The sequence below is a fragment of the Bombina bombina genome, chromosome 2 (genome assembly GCF_027579735.1).
Source record: "Bombina bombina isolate aBomBom1 chromosome 2, aBomBom1.pri, whole genome shotgun sequence".
NCBI lineage: Eukaryota > Metazoa > Chordata > Amphibia > Anura > Bombinatoridae > Bombina > Bombina bombina.
The window spans coordinates 972,956,900-972,969,015 of record NC_069500.1 but is presented as its reverse complement, the minus strand read 5'-3'; the positions used below and the strand labels follow the sequence as shown (position 1 = coordinate 972,969,015).

Sequence of the window (12,116 nt, the reverse complement as noted above, 5' to 3'; positions counted from 1 at the left end):
TAAGGATCCTCTAGATAGGAAAATTGAATCCTTTCTAAGAAAAGCTTATCTGTGTTCAGGTAATCTTCTTAGACCTGCTATATCTTTGGCTGATGTTGCTGCAGCTTCAACTTTTTGGTTGGAAACTTTAGCGCAACAAGTAACACATCGTGATTCTCATGATATTATTATTCTTCTTCAGCATGCTAATAATTTTATCTGTGATGCCATTTTTGATATTATCAGAGTTGATGTCAGGTTTATGTCTCTAGCTATTTTAGCTAGAAGAGCTTTATGGCTTAAAACTTGGAATGCTGATATGGCTTCTAAATCAACTTTACTTTCCATTTCTTTCCAGGGTAACAAATTATTTGGTTCTCAGTTGGATTCCATTATTTCAACTGTTACTGGTGGGAAAGGAACTTTTTTACCACAGGATAAAAAATCTAAAGGTAAAAACAGGGCTAATAATCGTTTTCGTTCCTTTCGTTTCAACAAAGAACAAAAGCCTAATCCTTCATCCTCAGGAGCAGTTTCAGTTTGGAGACCATCTCCAGTCTGGAATAAATCCAAGCCAGCTAGAAAGGCAAAGCCTGCTTCTAAGTCCACATGAAGGTGCGGCCCTCATTCCAGCTCAGCTGGTAGGGGGCAGGTTACGTTTTTTCAAGGAAATTTGGATCAATTCTGTTCACAATCTTTGGATTCAGAGCATTGTTTCAGAAGGGTACAGAATTGGTTTCAAGTTGAGACCTCCTGCAAAGAGATTTTCTCCAACATAGGTGTGTCCGGTCCACGGCGTCATCCTTACTTGTGGGATATTCTCTTCCCCAACAGGAAATGGCAAAGAGCCCAGCAAAGCTGGTCACATGATCCCTCCTAGGCTCCGCCTACCCCAGTCATTCTCTTTGCCGTTGTACAGGCAACATCTCCACGGAGATGGCTTAGAGTTTTTTAGTGTTTAACTGTAGTTTTTCATTATTCAATCAAGAGTTTGTTATTTTCAAATAGTGCTGGTACGTACTATTTACTCAGAAACAGAAAAGAGATGAAGAATTCTGTTTGTATGAGGAAAATGATTTTAGCAACCGTAACTAAAATCCATGGCTGTTCCACACAGGACTGTTGAGAGCAATTAACTTCAGTTGGGGGAACAGTTTGCAGTCTCTTGCTGCTTGAGGTATGACACATTCTAACAAGACGATGTAATGCTGGAAGCTGTCATTTTCCCTATGGGATCCGGTAAGCCATGTTTATTACGATTGTAAATAAGGGCTTCACAAGGGCTTATTTAAACTGTAGACTTTTTTTGGGCTAAATCGATTGATATTAACACTTATTTAGCCTTGAGGAATCATTTATTCTGGGTATTTTGATTTAATAATATCGGCAGGCACTGTTTTAGACACCTTATTCTTTAGGGGCTTTCCCAAAGCATAGGCAGAGTCTCATTTTCGCGCCGGTGTTGCGCACTTGTTTTTGAGAGGCATGGCATGCAGTCGCATGTGAGAGGAGCTCTGATACTCATAAAAGACTTCTGAAGGCGTCATTTGGTATCGTATTCCCCTTTGGGTTTGGTTGGGTCTCAGCAAAGCAGATACCAGGGACTGTAAAGGGGTTTAAAGCTTAAAACGGCTCCGGTTCCGTTATTTTAAGGGTTAAAGCTTCCAAAATTGGTGTGCAATATTTTCAAGGCTTTAAGACGCTGTGGTGAAAGTTTGGTGAATTTTGAACAATTCCTTCATGTTTTTTCGCAATTGCAGTAATAAAGTGTGTTCAGTTTAAAATTTAAAGTGACAGTAACGGTTTTATTTTAAAACGTTTTTTGTACTTTCTGATCAAGTTTATGCCTGTTTAACATGTCTGAACTACCAGATAGACTGTGTTCTGAATGTGGGGAAGCCAGAATTCCTATTCATTTAAATAAATGTGATTTATGTGATAATGACAATGATGCCCAAGATGATTCCTCAAGTGAGGGGAGTAAGCATGGTACTGCATCATTCCCTCCTTCGTCTACACGAGTCTTGCCCACTCAGGAGGCCCCTAGTACATCTAGCGCGCCAATACTCCTTACTATGCAACAATTAACGGCTGTAATGGATAATTCTGTCAAAAACATTTTAGCCAAAATGAACCCTTGTCAGCGTAAGCGTGGATGCTCTGTTTTAGTTACTGAAGAGCATGACGACGCTGATATTAATATCTCTGAAGGGCCCCTAACCCAATCTGAGGGGGCCAGGGAGGTTTTGTCTGAGGGAGAAATTACTGATTTAGGGAACATTTCTCAGCAGGCTGAATCTGATGTGATTACATTTAAATTTAAATTGGAACATCTCCGCATTTTGCTTAAGGAGGTATTATCCACTCTGGATGATTGTGAAAATTTAGTCATCCCAGAGAAACTATGTAAAATGGACAAGTTCCTAGAGGTGCCGGGGCTCCCAGAAGCTTTTCCTATACCCAAGCGGGTGGCGGACATTGTTAATAAAGAATGGGAAAGGCCCGGTATTCCTTTCGTCCCTCCCCCCATATTTAAAAAATTGTTTCCTATGGTCGACCCCAGAAAGGACTTATGGCAGTCAGTCCCCAAGGTCGAGGGAGCGGTTTCTACTTTAAACAAACGCACCACTATTCCCATAGAGGATAGTTGTGCTTTCAAAGATCCTATGGATAAAAAATTAGAAGGTTTGCTTAAAAAGATGTTTGTTCAGCAGGGTTACCTTCTACAACCCATTTCATGCATTGTCCCTGTCACTACAGCCGCATATTTCTGGTTTGATGAACTGCTTAAGGTGCTCGATAGTGACTCTCCTCCTTATGAGGAGATTATGGACAGAATCAATGCTCTCAAATTGGCTAATTCTTTCACTCTAGACGCCTCTTTGCAATTGGCTAAGTTAGCGGCTAAGAACTCTGGGTTTGCTATTGTGGCGCGCAGAGCGCTTTGGTTGAAATCTTGGTCGGCTGATGCGTCTTCCAAGAACAAGCTACTAAACATTCCTTTCAAGGGGAAAACGCTGTTTGGTCCTGACTTGAAAGAGATTATCTCTGATATCACTGGGGGTAAGGGCCACGCCCTTCCTCAGGATCGGCCCTTCAAGGCAAAAAATAGACCTAATTTTCGTCCCTTTCGTAAAAACGGACCAGCCCAAGGTGCTACGTCCTCTAAGCAAGAGGGTAATACTTCTCAGGCCAAGCCAGCTTGGAGACCAATGCAAGGCTGGAACAAGGGAAAGCAGGCCAAGAAACCTGCCACTGCTACCAAGACAGCATGAAATATTGGCCCCCGATCCGGGACCGGATCTGGTGGGGGGCAGACTCTCTCTCTTCGCTCAGGCTTGGGCAAGAGATGTTCTGGATCCTTGGGCGCTAGAAATAGTCTCCCAGGGTTATCTTCTGGAATTCAAGGGACTTCCCCCAAGGGGGAGGTTCCACAAGTCGCAGTTGTCTTCAGACCACATAAAAAGACAGGCGTTCTTACATTGTGTAGAAGACCTGTTAAAAATGGGAGTGATTCATCCTGTTCCATTAAGAGAACAAGGGATGGGGTTCTACTCCAATCTGTTCATAGTTCCCAAAAAAGAGGGAACGTTCAGACCAATCCTAGATCTCAAGATCTTAAACAAATTTCTCAAGGTCCCATCGTTCAAGATGGAAACCATTCGAACTATCCTTCCTTCCATCCAGGAAGGTCAATTTATGACCACGGTGGATTTAAAGGATGCGTATCTACATATTCCTATCCACAAGGAACATCATCGGTTCCTAAGGTTTGCGTTCCTGGACAAACATTACCAGTTCGTGGCGCTTCCTTTCGGATTAGCCACTGCTCCAAGGATTTTCACAAAGGTACTAGGGTCCCTTCTAGCGGTGCTAAGACCAAGGGGCATTGCAGTAGTACCTTACCTGGACGACATTCTGATTCAAGCGTCGTCCCTTCCTCAAGCAAAGGCTCACACGGACATTGTCCTGGCCTTTCTCAGATCTCACGGCTGGAAAGTGAACGTGGAAAAGAGTTCTCTATCCCCGTCAACAAGGGTTCCCTTCTTGGGAACAATTATAGACTCCTTAGAAATGAGGATCTTTCTAACAGAGGCCAGAAAAACAAAGCTTCTGGACTCTTGTCGGATACTTCATTCCGTTCCTCTTCCTTCCATAGCTCAGTGCATGGAAGTGATCGGGTTGATGGTGGCGGCGATGGACATAGTTCCTTTTGCGCGCATTCATCTAAGACCATTACAACTGTGCATGCTCAGTCAGTGGAATGGGGACTATACAGACTTGTCTCCGAAGATACAAGTAAATCAGAGGACCAGAGACTCACTCCGTTGGTGGCTGTCCCTGGACAATCTGTCTCAAGGGATGATGTTCCACAGACCAGAGTGGGTCATTGTCACGACCGACGCCAGTCTGATAGGCTGGGGCGCGGTCTGGGGATCCCTGAAAGCTCAGGGTCTTTGGTCTCGGGAAGAATCTCTTCTACCGATAAATATTCTGGAACTGAGAGCGATATTCAATGCGCTCCAGGCCTGGCCCCAGCTTGCGAGGACCAGGTTCATACGGTTTCAATCAGACAACATGACGACTGTTGCGTACATCAACCATCAGGGGGGAACAAGGAGTTCCCTAGCGATGGAAGAAGTAACCAAAATTATTCTTTGGGCGGAGTCTCACTCCTGCCACCTGTCTGCTATCCACATCCCAGGAGTGGAAAATTGGGAAGCGGATTTTCTGAGTCGTCAGACATTGCATCCGGGGGAGTGGGAACTCCATCCGGAAATCTTTGCCCGAGTCACTCACCTGTGGGGCATTCCAGACATGGATCTGATGGCCTCTCGTCAGAACTTCAAAGTTCCTTGCTACGGGGCCAGATCCAGGGATCCCAAGGCGGCTCTAGTGGATGCACTAGTAGCACCTTGGACCTTCAAACTAGCTTATGTGTTCCCGCCATTTCCTCTCATCCCCAGGCTGATAGCCAGGATCAAGCAGGAGAGGGCGTCGGTGATCTTGATAGCTCCTGCGTGGCCACGCAGGACTTGGTATGCAGATCTGGTGAATATGTCATCGGCTCCACCTTGGAAGCTACCTTTGAGACGAGACCTTCTTGTTCAGGGTCCGTTCGAACATCCGAATCTGGTTTCACTCCAGCTGACTGCTTGGAGATTGAACGCTTGATTTTATCGAAGCGAGGATTCTCAGATTCTGTGATCGATACTCTTGTTCAGGCCAGAAAGCCTGTGACTAGAAAGATTTACCACAAAATTTGGAAAAAATATATCTGTTGGTGTGAATCTAAAGGATTCCCTTGGGACAAGGTTAAGATTCCTAGGATTCTATCCTTCCTTCAAGAAGGATTGGAAAAAGGATTATCTGCAAGTTCCCTGAAGGGACAGATTTCTGCCTTGTCGGTATTACTTCACAAAAAGCTGGCAGCTGTGCCAGATGTTCAAGCCTTTGTTCAGGCTCTGGTTAGAATCAAGCCTGTTTACAAACCTTTGACTCCTCCTTGGAGTCTCAATTTAGTTCTTTCAGTTCTTCAGGGGGTTCCGTTTGAACCCTTACATTCCGTTGATATTAAGTTATTATCTTGGAAAGTTTTGTTTTTAGTTGCGATTTCTTCTGCTAGAAGAGTCTCAGAATTATCTGCTCTGCAGTGTTCTCCTCCTTATCTGGTGTTCCATGCAGATAAGGTGGTTTTACGTACTAAACCTGGTTTTCTTCCAAAAGTTGTTTCTAACAAAAACATTAACCAGGAGATTATCGTACCTTCTCTGTGTCCAAAACCAGTTTCAAAGAAGGAACGTTTGTTGCACAATTTGGATGTTGTTCGCGCTCTAAAATTCTATTTAGATGCTACAAAGGATTTTAGACAAACATCTTCCTTGTTTGTTGTTTATTCAGGTAAAAGGAGAGGTCAAAAAGCAACTTCTACCTCTCTCTCTTTTTGGATTAAAAGCATCATCAGATTGGCTTACGAGACTGCCGGACGGCAGCCTCCCGAAAGAATCACAGCTCATTCCACTAGGGCTGTGGCTTCCACATGGGCCTTCAAGAACGAGGCTTCTGTTGATCAGATATGTAGGGCAGCGACTTGGTCTTCACTGCACACTTTTACCAAATTTTACAAGTTTGATACTTTTGCTTCTTCTGAGGCTATTTTTGGGAGAAAGGTTTTGCAAGCCGTGGTGCCTTCCATTTAGGTGACCTGATTTGCTCCCTCCCTTCATCCGTGTCCTAAAGCTTTGGTATTGGTTCCCACAAGTAAGGATGACGCCGTGGACCGGACACACCTATGTTGGAGAAAACAGAATTTATGTTTACCTGATAAATTTCTTTCTCCAACGGTGTGTCCGGTCCACGGCCCGCCCTGGTTTTTTTAATCAGGTCTGATATTTTATTTTCTTTAACTACAGTCACCACGGTACCATATGGTTTCTCCTATGCAAATATTCCTCCTTAACGTCGGTCGAATGACTGGGGTAGGCGGAGCCTAGGAGGGATCATGTGACCAGCTTTGCTGGGCTCTTTGCCATTTCCTGTTGGGGAAGAGAATATCCCACAAGTAAGGATGACGCCGTGGACCGGACACACCGTTGGAGAAAGAAATTTATCAGGTAAACATAAATTCTGTTTTTTCTTTCCCGTGTCCCAGTAAATCCAGTAAAAGCTCAAGCATTTCTGAAATGTGTTTCAGATCTAGAGTTGACTGGAGTAATTATGCCAGTTCCAGTTCCGGAACAGGGGATGGGGTTTTATTCAAATCTCTTCATTGTACCAAAGAAGGAGAATTCTTTCAGACCAGTTCTGGATCTAAAAATATTGAATCATTATGTAAGGATACCAACGTTCAAGATGGTAACTGTAAGGACTATCTTACCTTTTGTTCAGCAAGGGAATTATATGTCCACAATAGATTTACAGGATGCATATCTGCATATTCCGATTCATCCAGATCATTATCAGTTCCTGAGATTCTCGTTTCTGGACAAGCATTACCAATTTGTGGCTCTGCCGTTTGGCCTAGCTACAGCTCCAAGAATTTTTACAAAGGTTCTCGGTGCCCTGCTGTCTGTAATCAGAGAACAGGGTATTGTGGTATTTCCTTATTTGGACGATATCTTGGTACTTGCTCAGTCTTTACATTTAGCAGAATCTCATACGAATCGACTTGTGTTGTTTCTTCAAGATCATGGTTGGAGGATCAATTTACCAAAAAGTTCTTTGATTCCTCAGACAAGGGTAACCTTTCTGGGTTTCCAGATGGATTCAGTGTCCATGACTCTGTCTTTAACAGACAAGAGACGTCTAAAGTTGATTGCAGCTTGTCAAAACCTTCAGTCACAATCATTCCCTTCGGTAGCCTTATGCATGGAAATTCTAGGTCTTATTACTGCTGCATCGACGCGATCCCCTTTGCTCGTTTTCACATGCGACCTCTTCAGCTCTGTATGCTGAAGCAATGGTGCAAGGATTACACGAAGATATCTCAATTAATATCTTTAAAACCGATTGTTCGACACTCTCTAACATGGTGGACAGATCACCATCGTTTAATTCAGGGGGCTTCTTTTGTGCTTCCGACCTGGACTGTAATTTCAACAGATGCAAGTCTCACAGGTTGGGGAGCTGTGTGGGGATCTCTGACGGCACAAGGAGTTTGGGAATCTCAGGAGGTGAGATTACCGATCAATATTTTGGAACTCCGTGCAATTTTCAGAGCTCTTCAGTTTTGGCCTCTTCTGAAGAGAGAATCGTTCATTTGTTTTCCGACAGACAATGTCACAACTGTGGCATACATCAATCATCAAGGAGGGACTCACAGTCCTCTGGCTATGAAAGAAGTATCTCGAATTTTGGTTTGGGCGGAATCCAGCTCCTGTCTAATCTCTGCGGTTCATATCCCAGGTGTAGACAATTGGGAAGCGGATTATCTCAGTCGCCAAACGTTGCATCCGGGCGAATGGTCTCTTCACCCAGAGGTATTTCTTCAGATTGTTCAAATGTGGGAATTTCCAGAAATAGATCTGATGGCGTCCCATCTAAACAAGAAACTTCCCAGGTATCTGTCCAGATCCCGGGATCCTCAGGCGGAGGCAGTGGATGCATTATCACTTCCTTGGAAGTATCATCCTGCCTATATCTTTCCGCCTCTAGTTCTTCTTCCAAGAGTAATCTCCAAGATTCTGAAGGAATGCTCGTTTGTTCTGCTGGTAGCTCCGGCATGGCCTCACAGGTTTTGGTATGCGGATCTTGTCCGGATGGCCTCTTGCCAACCGTGGACTCTTCCGTTAAGACCAGACCTTCTGTCACAAGGTCCTTTTTTCCATCAGGATCTGAAATCCTTAAATTTAAAGGTATGGAGATTGAACGCTTGATTCTTGGTCAAAGAGGTTTCTCTGACTCTGTGATTAATACTATGTTACAGGCTCGTAAATCTGTATCTCGAGAGATATATTATAGAGTCTGGAAGACTTATATTTCTTGGTGTCTTTCTCATCATTTTTCCTGGCATTCTTTTAGAATACCGAGAATTTTACAGTTTCTTCAGGATGGTTTAGATAAGGGTTTGTCCGCAAGTTCTTTGAAAGGACAAATCTCTGCTCTTTCTGTTCTTTTTCACAGAAAGATTGCTATTCTTCCTGATATTCATTGTTTTGTACAAGCTTTGGTTCGTATAAAGCCTGTCATTAAGTCAATTTCTCCTCCTTGGAGTTTGAATTTGGTTCTGGGAGCTCTTCAAGCTCTTCCGTTTGAACCTATGCATTCTTTGGACATTAAATTACTTTCTTGGAAAGTTTTGTTCCTTTTGGCCATCTCTTCTGCCAGAAGAGTTTCTGAATTATCTGCTCTTTCTTGTGAGTCTCCTTTTCTGATTTTTCATCAGGATAAGGCGGTGTTGCGAACTTCTTTTGAATTTTTACCTAAAGTTGTGAATTCCAACAACATTAGTAGAGAAATTGTGGTTCCTTCATTATGTCCTAATCCTAAGAATTCTAAGGAGAAATCGTTGCATTCTTTGGATGTTAGAGCTTTGAAATATTATGTTGAAGCTACGAAATCTTTTCGTAAGACTTCTAGTCTATTTGTTATCTTTTCCGGTTCTAGAAAAGGCCAGAAAGCTTCTGCCATTTCTTTGGCATCTTGGTTGAAATCTTTAATTCATCTTGCCTATGTTGAGTCGGGTAAACCTCCGCCTCAGAGAATTACAGCTCATTCTACTAGGTCAGTTTCTACTTCCTGGGCGTTTAGGAATGAAGCTTCGGTTGACCAGATCTGCAAAGCAGCAACTTGGTCCTCTTTGCATACTTTTACTAAATTCTACCATTTTGATGTATTTTCTTCTTCTGAAGCAGTTTTTGGTAGAAAAGTACTTCAGGCAGCGGTTTCAGTTTGAATCTTCTGCTTATGTTTTTCGTTAAACTTTATTTTGGGTGTGGATTATTTTCAGCAGGAATTGGCTGTCTTTATTTTATCCCTCCCTCTCTAGTGACTCTTGTGTGGAAAGATCCACATCTTGGGTAGTCATTATCCCATACGTCACTAGCTCATGGACTCTTGCTAATTACATGAAAGAAAACATAATTTATGTAAGAACTTACCTGATAAATTCATTTCTTTCATATTAGCAAGAGTCCATGAGGCCCGCCCTTTTTTTGTGGTGGTTATGATTTTGTATAAAGCACAATTATTCCAATTCCTTATTTTATATGCTTTCGCACTTTTTTATCACCCCACTTCTTGGCTATTCGTTAAACTGAATTGTGGGTGTGGCGAGGGGTGTATTTATAGGCATTTTGAGGTTTGGGAAACTTTGCCCCTCCTGGTAGGAATGTATATCCCATACGTCACTAGCTCATGGACTCTTGCTAATATGAAAGAAATGAATTTATCAGGTAAGTTCTTACATAAATTATGTTTTTCTACATTTGTTTGGCTACAGGTTTTTGTGGACTTGAATAATAAATCTTGTTACAATATTTTTTTTTGGTGTAATTTTATGTGAAACGTGAGAAACATTTTGGGTTTCATGTCCCTTTAATAAGGGGAATTAAACACACGTTTTATGCTGCATTATAATGTACCTTTATATCTGAGAAGCATTTTGCAGTTAATAATGGGGTGTATATAATTTTTGTTTGTTCTTTTCACTGTCCCCCAGAACAAAAGGACCCTTGTTAACCAATCACAAACTAATACGAAGATATAGCATGAACTCTGTTTGTTTATGTACAGTTAAACGGACATTATACACCCAAAACAATACGGGCTACTTAAATAAAGAATTCAAAGATGATAAAGTTTGTAATTGACATGTATTAGCAATTTCTTTCATGTAATTGGCAAGAGTCCATGAGCTAGTGACATAAGGGATATACAATCCTACCAGGAGGGGCAACGTTTCCCAAACCTCAAAATGCCTATAAATACACCCCTCACCACACCCACAATTCAGTTTTACAAACTTTGCCTCCTATGGAGGTGGTGAAGTAAGTTTGTGCTAAGATTTCTACGTTGATATGCGCTTCTCAGCATTGTTGAAGCCCGATTCCTCTCAGAGTACAGCGAATGTCAGAGGGACGTGAAGGGAGTATCACCTATTGAATACAATGATTTCCCTAACGGGGGTCTTTTTTATGGGTTCTCTGTTATCGGTCGTAGAGATTCATCTCCTACCTCCCTTTTCAGATCGCCGATATAATCTCAAATTTACCATTACCTCTACTAAAGAACTGTTTTAGTACTGTTTTGGCTATCTGCTATATGTGGATGGGTGTCTTTTTGGTAAGTATGTTTTTATTACTTAAGACACTCTCAGCTATGGTTTGGCACTTTATGCAAATTATATAAAGTTCTAAATATATGTATTGTACTTATATTTGCCATGAGTCAGGTTCATGTATTTCCTTCTGCAGACTGTCAGTTTCATATTTGGGAATATAAACACTTTAAGAAATTTGTTTCTTACCTGGGGTTTAGTCTTTTTCAATTTTGACTACTTTTGCATTTGCGGGTATTAGGCCCGCGGGTGCCTCAAATGTTAGACTTTATTGCGTCATTTTTGGTGCAAACTTTTTTGGCGCGGGAAATTACGTTTTTTGACGCAATTTCGTCATTTCCGGCGTCATACGTGACGTCGAGACCTTTCACACGGCGGCGTCATTAGTGACGCAAGTGTGTCATTTCCGTTAATTTTTGGCGCCAAAAAAAGTTTACGTTACGTTGTGCGTCAATACCACATTCATGTTTGCCTCTTGCTTTCTTCTCTATCAAGAGGCCTATGCTTTTGCATTTTTTCCCATTCCTGAAACTGTCATTTAAGGAAATAGATAATTTTGCTTTATATGTTGTTTTTTCTTTTACATTGAGCAAGATGTCCCAATCCGATCCTGTCTCTGAAGTTTCTGCTTTAACATTGCTGCCTGACATCGGTTCTACCAAAGCTAAGTGCATTTGTTGCAAAATTGTAGAAATTATTCCACCGAATGTCATTTGTAATAGTTGTCATGATAAACTTTTACATGCAGATAGTGTTTCTATTAGTAATAGTACATTGCCAGTTGCAGTTCCTTCAACTTCTAATGTGCATGATATACCTGTAAATTTTAAAGAATTTGTTTCTGAATCTATTATGAAGGCTTTGTCTGCATTTCCACCTTCTAATAAACCTAAAAGGTCTTTTAAAACTTCTCATTTAGCTGATGAAATTTCAAATGACCAACAACATAATAATTCATCCTCTTCTGCTGAGGATCTATCTGAAACAGACTTATTTATTTAAAATAGAGTATATGCGTTCTTTATTAAAAGAAGTGTTAATTACTTTGGATATTGAGGTAACCAGTCCTATTGACGTTCAGTCTAATAAACGTTTAAATGCTGTTTTTAAACCTCCTGTGGTTTCCCCAGGTGTTTTTCCCATTCCTGAAGCTATTTCTGATATGATTTCTAGGGAATGGAATAAGCCAGGTACTTCCTTTGTTCCTTCTTCAAGGTTTAAAAGATTGTATCCTTTACCAGCAAAATCTATAGAGTTTTGGGAAAAGATCCCCAAAGTTGATGGGGCTATTTCTACTCTTGCTAAACGTACCACTATTCCTATGGAAGATAGCACTTCCTTTAAGGATCCTTTAGATATG

At 41.7% G+C, this 12,116-nt stretch overlaps 1 protein-coding gene across 5 annotated transcripts in view; it reads left to right on the top strand.

Annotated features, from left to right (window-relative positions):
• The window catches only part of PPP3CA (protein phosphatase 3 catalytic subunit alpha), a 797,611-nt gene that overhangs the window by 364,326 nt on the left and 421,169 nt on the right, over positions 1–12,116 (top strand). The gene's annotated exons all lie outside the window — the stretch shown is intronic.